Source organism: Chiloscyllium plagiosum, chromosome 33 (assembly GCF_004010195.1).
Source record: "Chiloscyllium plagiosum isolate BGI_BamShark_2017 chromosome 33, ASM401019v2, whole genome shotgun sequence".
Classification (NCBI taxonomy): domain Eukaryota; kingdom Metazoa; phylum Chordata; class Chondrichthyes; order Orectolobiformes; family Hemiscylliidae; genus Chiloscyllium; species Chiloscyllium plagiosum.
This window is the reverse complement of record NC_057742.1, coordinates 8,823,118-8,835,155: the sequence shown is the minus strand read 5'-3', so window position 1 is coordinate 8,835,155 and position 12,038 is coordinate 8,823,118.

Sequence of the window (12,038 nt, the reverse complement as noted above, 5' to 3'; positions counted from 1 at the left end):
TTCAATAGCTTGCACAGCTGAGGCAGAAACCTATCAGTCGTTGCTATGGCACTAGTCAAACTACTAATGTGTCAGAATAAAGGACTTGAGGACAATATACTTATCGCTGAAAAAAGGTGACAAGTTACTGACGGTTTTCATATTACACTCATCAGGACAAACACAAGAGTGCCAAATTTCAAATCATTATCACAGTATACTTAATGGAAAGTGTAATGCTTTTGCTAACCTTGGCGCCATTCAGGACCAGCTAATGATACTTGGCACTGTGAGTGAATGTAAAGTCAAAATATGCTGCACCGTCTACTCCACATAATTTGATTTTAAATGCATTGTTTTTCCAAAGACAGGATGTTGTCGTGTTTACCCTTGTGGAGGTCTGTCTGTTGTGTATAATGATAAGGTTCCTCGCCTGTCGAATGTTTAAATGTGGAGTCAACATCCCTGTTCTTATGCACTGCAAGTGCTAATTTGATAATTGTTCTATTACCTACTAGAGTCTAGCCGATATGACTATGATATTCTGATTCTCTTTAAGCAACAGTAAACTATCGTTTAATGTAAGTACTCTTTCTGAGTGAATCATATTCTGGGCCACAGTATAAGATTGTGATCAAAATGCATATGGATAGCAAACCTCAGCAGATACTACATCTGAATGTTTCAACCAGGGAAACCCCATTAGCCAGATAAGCTTGTAGCCTTTCTTAAAGATTAACCATGTCAAACTGCTTCCGTTATTCCTCCCCAGAATGAAAACTAATTTAGATAGCGTAATAAAAGAGTGCACATCTTCTGGGTGACATTACCAGCACACAAGGTTCTCTACTGGGACATATAACTCCTAAAGGTACTCCAGTTATATCTGGCAGTCAGGTACACCAGCTGCTCAATGGTCACAAATTCACTGCACCAGTCAAGGATAGAGATACCATTCAGCCCCATCCTACATCATCCATCCATCCAGCACTATAGTCCCACTGCTGTTGCATTCAAACAGCTCCTTAATGATTCCACGACTTTTATCTCCATTTCTCTGTTAGCTGTTGCTGTGCAAATATTGATCACTGTCTGCATTAAGACCTTAAATTTACCTTTCACCTCTGTGAACCTATGTTTGCCTATCCCAGGCACACAAATCAAGTTAATGTGGTATTTTAATTTTAATGTTTCTCTTCTTTCTTAGTAATCCATAAATAAAAACATTACTCAGCGCAAGGTTTGACCACACCACTGAACAGTGTGATCACACCCTCTGGTAATTTGCATCCAATTATTTTTGCTATGTTGGCTTTAGCTATATATTGAGCATTCATGTTCTTCAACGTCCTTTACAGTTTTATTTTACAGAATGCATTGAAGTACATGTCATCCAATTGTTCCTCCTGTGAACAATACTTCATATTAGTTAGCATTAAATTTCACCCATCTATGTTTTGCTCACTCCCCTATTTCCTTAACTTATTTCATATAATCAGCTTACTTTAGTTTAGCTGCCGTTTCTATTGCTATCACCCTTCGGGTTTCCTGACAGACTTCCTGACCCTGGAGGAATGAGGGAGGGATTTGCCAGGCAAGGCGTCAGTTGATGTCCAATCTTCACGCTGCGCTTGCAAAAAGCATGAGGCTGAGAAATTTTAAAAGGAACCTAATGGATAACGTTTTCACACAGAGGGTGGTGGGTGCACGGAATAATCTGCCAGAGGAAGTGGCGGAGGCTGGTACAATTACAACATTTAAAAGGCATCTTGATGGGTATATGAATAGGAAGGGTTTAGAAGGGTATTGTCCAAATGCTGGCAAATGGAATTAGATTACGTTAGGCTATCTGGTCAGTATGGATGAGTTGGACTGAAGGGTCTTTTTCTGTGCTGTACATTTCCATGACTCTATGACTCTAAGTACTCACTGGGAGCTCTGTTGAGACACTTAAGGGGCCAATTAAGACTTTTTCCTGTTTAAACAGGCAACATATTTGTGAAGATAGGGTAACAATGGGATTGGGGTCTAAAGTCTGCTCCTCACCACAATAATGATTTATCTTCCCAAGAGGCAGTGCTTCCCCAAAATAGATGGCCAGGGCCAGCCTGACCTCATCATTCCCTGGCTCTATTTGCCTGTCTTTGAGTGTGCACAGCCTTTGACGTGACCATATTTGCCAAGTTCAGCAATGCCCACCATCAGAGGTGGCACTACTAAGGTTGATTGGGTCAACAGGTCTTGGCCACTGACTCCAAGCGATGTCAATCCCAATGGCAGTCATTCAATTTGCTAAAGCAGGAAGGTACATTTGTGGGTATTGCCTATGTGGAGTCACCTCAAACCTTTAAAAGTTGCGGTGGAACCTCAATCATCCAAAGAAAATTCATTCCCGAATCTCTGAATGTTGGAGAAAGTAGAGGTCCCGACACAAGTCCCGCAGGAACCTCCCACCTGGTGCTACCCGAAATGTCTTGGCCAGACCAGATTTTACCCTTAACTCTTAACTATTGCCACATATTAGATGAGTTTGCATCACTTTGATATTAATGAAAAGCGTTACATGTGGAACTGTATCAGATGCCCAAGTGCACAGTTTCAGAGATTTTCCCACTGAGTGTCATTTTGACTTGCTTACTAGGTTGTTTTTGTACGCACAACCTTCACATAGATTTGTGATAAGACTGATGGATCTAAAATTCCCTGTTTTATCATGGTTATGAAATATAGAAACTACTTGAAACCAAGTTATTGCAGGAACTCATTCTGCAGTTCTCATGACATCCTTTCTTAGAATTTGTGCCCTGCATATTTGAATAAATCAGTTTTGTAAATTATTTGTTTGTTTCCTCTGTTCTTCTGTTCCTCTTAGAAACAAAATGCAAGAATCAATTTTCCAGAAATGTGTGATTGAGGGGTGTAATATATTTGGAATTACATTGTGTATTCCCATTATTTTTCACATTGTAAGTGTATGTAAATCAAGGAAAGCTTGAATGTTATATAATAACGGATGGGATGCAATATTTTGCTGTCCATGATAAAGGGCTTTAAAGCCATAATGTGAAACACCACTGTTTTGGGCCCATAAAGTCATTATCAGTTAGCCTATTACTATTGGCAAAGTAAATGTCTTGGTAATAATGCAAACTTAGTCTACTTTAGGAAAGAATACATTTCATATAAACAGGCACGGAAATCTATACCAACATTAACAAAAAAATCAGAAAGTTCTGGAAAAACTCAGCAGGAATGTCAGGTTCTGTGAGAGAGAATCAAAGTTAACATTGAGTCCGATAGGTCTCTCATTCAGAAACTATACTACAGGTTACACATCAAGGCCTGCTAACAAACTGTGGCTGTATATATTTGTGGAGATTAACAGTTGACAGCTGTTAGGATGATAAAACAAAACATCAAGAATATCTTTGTATCTCAAACTGCTAGGACAAGTTGGTCATGAAGGTGTTGACAATTGAGATTCCACCAAAAAAGATGTTGGCACGCCCATTGCACATCATATTGTTTCAGTAATTGCAAATATGAATCCATCTCTGATATAGAGCTGTTTATAGGATAATTTTCAAAGGCAGAATAGTTTGCCATTTCCTCTTTCCCTGGGAGGCAATTTCAAAGGCACCCATTACTGTCTGGAACCTCACTCAAATGCATATTCTTCCAGAGCGAGCCTGAATGAGAATTTGCAGGCTATTTGCTCAAGTGGTAGAATCACAGCTTCATCTGATGTTCACACAACACAGACACGCAAACAAGGATGCATATAGCCATGTAAATACAGACACAGACACATATGCAGACATTCAAAACATAAAAACACAGACACAAACACAGGTATACACAAGAACACAAGCACAGACAGAAACATACAGATTCATTTATTCCTTACTAGCCCAAGGAGATGAAACTAATTGTCGAGCCCAATTCAGCAAATTTAGCACAACTGAAGGTTGAACCTGTGATATTTCAGGTCGGTATGTTCAGTTCTTTACTGGATAATTAGTTAACAAAAGTATTGACGAAAGTATCATGAGCATTGCAGTTTGTGGAATGTGTTTTTATCTTAGAAATGTATAACTAAAAATGTTTGTTTAGAAAAAAACAACATGGAACATGCATCATTATGCCAAATGCTGGTACAAAGAGTGAAATTTAAGGAATGAGAGCAGGCAATAAACAGAAAGCCCACTTGCTTTCCAAGTTGAAATGGTAACTCTCCAAAACATAGTTTTGTTCCATGAAAGGCTTTAAAATGTTATACATTTTTTGTATAAAGGAACTATGCACTAAAAGGATGGACAAGTCAATAAGCCTTTATAATAAAGGCCAACATTCCATTTACCTTCCGTATTACTTGCTCAACTTGTAGCTTTTACTAAATTCCTTCACACAGTTTTTCATAATTTATGCACAGGGACCACAAATCCATCTGGACTATAGCTTTTTAAAGAAGATCGTGTGCTGCGGTGATAGAGTCCCCACCTCTGCAGTAGATGATCCAGAATCAAGTCCCACCTGTCCTGAAGGTGTGTCACTGTATATCCAAACAAGTTGATCAAAAATAATTAGAAGCCTGTTAGTGCATATTCCTTAAATGTACAGAAGGATAGTGACCCTGTCTGATTCTGAGAAAAATGTTTTTTCTCATATTGAAAAAAATGGGGCTAGTAAAACTGGAAGTCAAGCAACCATACGTGATCCAGTTACATAGAGTAATTTGGGCAGACCCTTAATGTCCCCCCAGGGAGTAGTATAAACGAATCCTGTGTTAGAATTTGTCAAATTTGTAAATCAAGTGGGTTCTCTTCCGGAAACGTGGCATCAAGAATCGTGCACAGTCTTAAGCCCACCTACTTTTGTAATGTGACATCAAAATATCTGAAATCAAGGCATCTCAGAGAATGAACCAACCATGTTAGACAGTGGTGCTTCCCATGATAGTAAAGAAACCATGGTCCCAGTGTGCCATAGGACCGCTGTCTCATTAGAGAGAGGAAACTGGTAGTATTTAACCTGAGGATCACCACACCTTAGACAAGGAGAAAGGTTGAGAAGGAGAGTCCTTCATGGTAACCTCAGTCAATGTGGGAATTGAACCTATACTTTGTGCCTTAAGCAGTGTCTGTCTTCCTCAATTCTCCAATGGTACTAATTATCAGCCATATGTTGGTTTACCTCTACCATGGAGGGAAAGATTTTCCTGCAGGAGTGAGTCCTGATCAATCATCAGGAAAGTCACAGCAGAGAGCATTTCATAAGTAACTCACAGGTTCTTCGGTGCAGTCGTAACTTTGATCTGCCTAAGTACCCAATGATTTTTATGCTCTTGTTTGTTATGATCTGCCTGTACTACTCACAAAACAAAAATTTTCACTGTACTTAGGTACATATGACAACAATAAATCAAATCAAAAAGGAGTGATTTTTATTTATTACTGTCACATAACCTGCACAAGAAGGACAGATTGCACCTAAATTGGAAGGGGACTAATATACTGGCAGGGAAATTTGCTTGAACTGCTTGGGAGGATTTAAACTAGTAAGGTGGGGGGCCATGACCCAGGGAGATAGTGAGGAAAGAGATCAATCTGAGACTGGTACAGTTGAGAACAGAAGTGAGTCAAACAGTTAGGGCAGGCAGGACAAGGTAGGACTAATAAATTAAACTGCATTTATTTCAATGCAAGGGGCCTAACAGGGAAGGCAGATGAACTTAGGACACGGTTAGGAACATGGCACTGGGATATCCTAGCAATTACAGAAACATGGCTCAGGGATGGGCAGGACTGGCAGCTTAATGTTCCAGGATACAAATGCTACAGGAAGGATAGAAAGGGAGGCAAGAGAGGAGGGGGAGTGGCATTTTTGATAAGGGATAGCATTACAGCTGTGCTGAGGGAGGATATTCCCAGAAATACATCCAGGGAAGTTATTTGAGTGGAACTGAGAAATAAGAAAGGGATGATCACCGTATTGGGATTGTATTATAGATCCCCAATAGTCAGAGGGAAATTGAGAAACAAACTTGTAAGGAAATCTCAGCTATCTCTAAGAATAATAGGGTAGTTATAGTAGGGGATTTTAACTTTCCAAACATCAACTGGGACTGTCATAGTGTTAAAGGTTTAGATGGAAAGGAATTTGTTAAGCGTGTACAAGACAATTTTCTGATTCAGTATGTGGATGCACCTACTTGAGAAGGTGCAAACCTTGACCTACTCTTGGGAAATAAGGCAGGGCAGGTGACTGAGGTGTCAGTGGGAGAGCACTTTGGTCTCCCATGGTCAGCGACCATAATTCTATTCGTTTTAAAATAGTGATGGAAAAGGATAGACCAGATCTAAAAGTTGAAGTTCTAAGTTGGAGAAGGCCAATTTTGATGGTATTGGGCAAGAACTTTCGAAAGCTGATTGGAGGCAGATGTTCGCAGGTAAAGGGACGACTGGAAAATGGGAAGCCTTCAGAAATGAGATAACAAGAATCCACAGAAAATATATTCCTGTCAGGGTGAAAGGAAAGGCTGGTAGGTGTAGGGAATGCTGGATGACTAAAGAAATTGAGGGTTCAGTTAAGACAAAGAAGGAAGCATATGTCAGGTATAGACAGGATAGATTGAATGAATCCTTAGAAGAGTATAAAGACAGTAGGAGTATACTGAAGAGGGAAATGAGGAGGGCAAAAAAGGGAACATGAGATAGCTTTGGCAAATAGAATTAAGGAGAATCCAAAGGGTTTTTTCAAATATATTAAGGACAAAAGGGTAACTAGGGAGAGAATAGGGCCCCTCAAAGATCAGCAAGGCAGCCATTGTGTGGAGCCGCAGAAAATGGGGGAGATACTAAATGAATATTTTGCATCAGTATTTACTGTGGAAAAGGATATGGAAGATATAGACTGTAGGGAAATAGATGGTGACATCTTGCAAAATGTCCAGATTACAAGTGCAGGATGTCTTGAAACGGGTAAAGGTGGATAAATCCCCAGGACCTGATCAGGTGTACCTGTGAACTCTGTGGGAATTTAGAGAAGTGATTGCTGGGCCTCTTTCTGAGATATTTGGATCATCGATAGTCACAGGTGAAGTGCTTGAAGACTGGAGGTTGGAAAACATGGTGCCACTGTTTAAGAAGGGCGGTAAAAACAAACCAGGGAACTGTAGATTGGTGAACCTGACCTCGGTGATGGGCAAGTTGTTGGAGGGAATCCTGAGGGACAGGATGTACATGTATTTGGAAAGGCAAGGACTGGTTAGGGATAGTCAACATGACTTTGTGCGTGGGAAATCATGTCTCATAAACTTGATTGAGTTTTTTGAAGAAGTAACAAAGAGGATTGATGAGGGCAGGGCAGTGGATGCAATCTATATGGACTTCAGTAAGGCGTTCGACAAGGTTCCCCATGGTAGACTGATTAGCAAGGATGGATCTCATGGAATACAGGGGCAACTAGCCATTTTGATACAGAACTAGCTCAAAGGTAGAAGACAGAAGGTGGTGGTGGAGGGTTGTTTTTCAGACTGGAGACCTGTGATCAGTGGAGTGCCACAAGGATCGGTGCTGGGCCCTCTACTTGTTGTCATTTACATAAATGATTTGGATGCGAGCATAAGAGGTACAGTTAGTAAGTTTGCAGATGACACCAAAATTGGAGGTGTAGTGGACAGCGAAGAGGGTTTCCTCAGATTACAACAGGAACTTGATCAGATGGGCCAAAGCAAATCTTAGCAGGACTTATACACTTAATGGTAAGGTCCTAGGGAGTGTTCCTGAACAAAGAGACCTTGGAGTGCAGGTTCATAGCTCCTTGAAAGTGGAGTTGCAGGTAGATAAGATAGTGAAGAAGGTGTTTGGTATGCTTTCCTTTATTGGTCAGAATATTGAGTACAAGAGTTTGGAGGTCATGTTGCGACTATACAGGACATTGGTTAGACCACTGTTGGAATATTGCGTGCAATTCTGGTCTCCTTCCTATCAGAAAGCTGTTGTGAAACTTGAAAGGGTTCAGAAAAGATTTACAAGGATGTTGCCAGGGTTGGAGGATCTGAGCTACAGAGAGAGGTTTAACAGGCTGGGGCTGTATTCCCTGGAGGGTCGAAGGCTGAAGGGTGACCTTATAGAGGTTTACAAAATTATGAGGGGCATGGATAGGATAAATAGGCAAAGTCTTTTCCCTGGGGTCGGGGAACTAGAGGTCATAGGTTTAGGTGAGAGGGGAAAGATGTAAAAGAGACCTAAGGGGCAAATCTTTCATGCAGAGAGAGGTATGTGCATGGAGTGAGCTACCAGAGGAAGTGGTGGAGGCTGGTACAATTGCAACATTTAAGAGGCATTTGGATGGGTATATGAATTGGAAGGGTTTGGAGGGATATGGGCCGGGTGCTGGCAGGTGTGACTAGATTGGGTTGGGGATATCTGGTCGGCCGAAGGGTCTGTTTCCATGCTGTACATCTCTATGACTCTATGTACCTAGATACAGTGAAAAGCTTTGTTTTGCATGTAGTACAGGCAGATCCTGCCATTACAAAGTGCATTTGGGTAATAGAATAGAGCAAGGGATACAATCTTACAGCTGCAGATAAGATGCACAGAGTGGGCTGTACTGTATAATTGATGTGAAAGATTCTGACTCATAAAGCTTTCATAGCAATACAAAATGCTATTAAAAAATAAGATGTTGAGAGTCAAAAAGTCAAGTGCTTTAATGAATGGACATCTTTTACAGTGGACCTTTCCTATTGTCCCACCTGTCTTATGCCTCTTAGGAGTTATGGTAGTATCCTTGAGGTACAAATAGGAATATGGTGGGCAGATGGTTAACAATGGCTAATAGGAAACAAAGTTAGGATAAATAGCTCATTTTCAGATTGGCAAACTGTAACTGAGGAAGGGCTGCAAAGCTTGATGCTCGGGCCTCAATTATTTATGATTGATATTAATGATTTGAATGAAGGGATTGATGAATACAAAGTTAAGTAGGAAAACAAGTTTTTCGCAATGAGTCTGCAAAAGAAGATAGATAGGGCGGCACGGTGGCTCAGTGGTTAGCACTGCTGCCTCACAGCACCAGGGACCCAGGTTTGATTCCAGCCTCGGGTGACTATCTGTGTGGGGGTTGGCATGTTCACCCCGTGTCTGTACGGGTTTCCTCCCGCAGTCCAAAGATGTGCAGGTTAGATGAATTGGCCAAGCTAAATTGCCCAGAGTGTTAGGTGCATAGGTCAGAGGGAATTGGGTCTGGAGGATTGGTGTGGACTTGTTGGGCTGAAGGTCCTGTTTCCACACTAATCTAATCTCGATTGGGTGTGCAAGCAGTAATTTGGCAAGTGAGGTATAATGTCAGAAATGTGAGTTTGTCAACTTTGCAGGAAGAATTGAAAAGTCAAGTATAACTTAAATCAAAAGAGGTTGCAGAAGAGAAAGACATGCATTGCCAAAGATTAGCATGCTTGTATGGTTAGGAGGGCAAATGGAGTATTGTTTTTAATGCAACACTGATAGAGCAAACAAAAACAGGGGTGGTACCTGCAGTATGTCTACAGTGCTAATTTCCTTATTTTAGGAAGAATATAATTCTATTGGAAGCAGTTTATAAAAGGTTGACAAGGCTGATTCCTGAAATGAGAGAGTTGTCTTATGAAGAAAGGTGGAGCTGTTTGGGCCTATAATCGCTGGAGCTTAGCAAAATGAGTGTCTCTCTGTGAAACATTCTGAGGGGGGGGGGGGGGAGGCTTGACAGGAAAGATGCTGAGTGAATGTTTTGCCTCATGGGGAGACTTTGAACTCAAGGCACAGTTTCAAAATAAAGGGTTGTTCATGTAAGATGGAGAAGCAGAGGAATTTGTTTCTCTCAAGGGTCATATAGTGTACTATATACGGTGAGCGTGCTGGTAAGTGGAGCTGAGTCCACGAAAAGATTAGCCATGATTTTACTGAGGTGTGCAGCAGGCCCGAAGGGTCGGATGGCCTAATCCTGCTCCTATTTCTTACGTTCTTATGTTTTTAGTTGTTAGTATTTTAAGTTCTCAGCCATACAGATCACTGAATGTTGCCATCCCTTTGACACTTGATGTCACTTCTTGCATGGTCACGAGTTTCTCTCATCTCAGGGATTAGCGAAGCCTCTTTCAACCACTCTTGCTCAAAACTAGTGCACTGAAGCTTAATTGGTTTCACTCTGCTACTGTGTAGTAGCAACATGAGTGTTGTATTGCCACTAACAGGATGTTGCTGTCAAACCACAAAGATCTTCTACCTGTCAGATGAATGATTAATGTGATATGTGAATTTCAGTGCTGATGTGATGGCATCTGGTGTGAGAGTACTCCACAGCCCCTTTCCCAATTGTGCCATGGGATCTTTCAAAATGACTCAGTGAGCAGACTTTATTTTTGCAGCTTATCAAGCAATACCATTTCCAACAGTGCAATGCTCGCTCATTATGGAGTTTCTCTACACGAATCTCTTGAGTGGGTCTTTGATGTAAAGCATCTGACTCAGAAGTGAGGGTGCTATCACTGTGCCATGGCTAACTCGGGTGGCACAGTGGCTCAGTGGCAAGGGCCTTTTTTCAATCCCAGACTCGGGCAACTATGTGTGGAGCCTGCACATTCTCCCCGTGTCTGTGTGGGTTTCTTCCGAGTGCTCCGGTTTCCCCCCACAATCCAAAGATGTGCAGGTTAGGTGGATTGGCCATGATAAAATTGTCCATAGTGTAGGCTAGGTGCATTAGTCAGGGATAAATATAGGATAGAGGAATGGGTCTGGGTGGGTTACTCTTCGGAGGGTCGGTGTGGATTTGTTGGGCCAAAGGGCCTGTTTCCACACTGTAGGGATTCTAATTCTGATTCTGACTCACACCGCAGGGAAAACACCTCAGCAAGCCAGGCTCTCTCCCTGCTCCACCACAATTTGCATACGAAAGCCTGTGACATCACAGTTCGTATTAGTCTGGGTAATTGTTGCAGGAAGGGGATTCCCAACTGCGGAAGTTGGCAGTATTCCTGCATTTTCCACTGCCCCTTCCTCGATCCCAGCAAATTCTAGGTAGACAAGCAGAAGAGAGTCATTAAACCAGTAAATCCTGTGAATGATGCATACTGGCCCACCTCATCTTATGTAACTCAAAATAGAGCTCCAGCATATTCACTAGACTGACATCTGGAATGAACAGATTGCCTAATGAGGAAAGGCTAGACAGCAAGACCTGTATCCTCTGGAGTTTAAAGAATCAAAGGTGACTTAATAGAAACTTGTAAGATCCTGAGAGGACTTCACCTGGTGGATGTCAAAATGATGGAGTCATAAAGTCATACAGCAAGGAAACAGTCCCTTTGGTGCAACTTGTCCATGCTGACCAGATATCCTAAATAAATCTAGTCCCATTTGCAAGCATTTGTCATGTATCACTCTAAACCCTTCCTATTCATATACCCATCCAGATGCCTTTTAAATGTTGTAGTTGTACCACCCCCACCACTTTCTCTGGCAGTTAGTCCCATACATGCACCACCCGCTGCGTGATAAAATTGCCCCTCGAGTCATTTGTAAAATCTTTCTTTTCTCACCTTCAGCCTATGCCCTCTAGTTTTGGGCTCCCCTACCTTAGGAAAAAGACCTTGCCTATTTACTCTATCCATACCCCTCATGATTTTATAAACCTCTATAAGGTCATCCCTCAGCCTCTGAAGCTTTAGGGGAAAACAGCCCCAGCCTGTTCAGCCTCTCCCTATAGCTCAAACCCTCCAACCCCGGCAACATCCTTGTAAATCTTTTCTGAACCCTTTCAAGTTTCACAATATCCTTCCTATAGCAGGGTGGCCAGAATTGTACGCAGTATTCTAAAGGGCTCACCAATGTCCTGTACAGCTGCAAATTGCCATCTCAACTGCTATACTAAATGCACTTACTAATGAAGACAAGTGTACCAAATGCCCTCTTCATCATCCTGTCTACCTGTGACTCAACTTTCAAGTAACTATGCAACTGCACCCCTTGGTCATTTTGTCTGGCAACCTTCCCCAGCACCCTACCATTTACTGTATA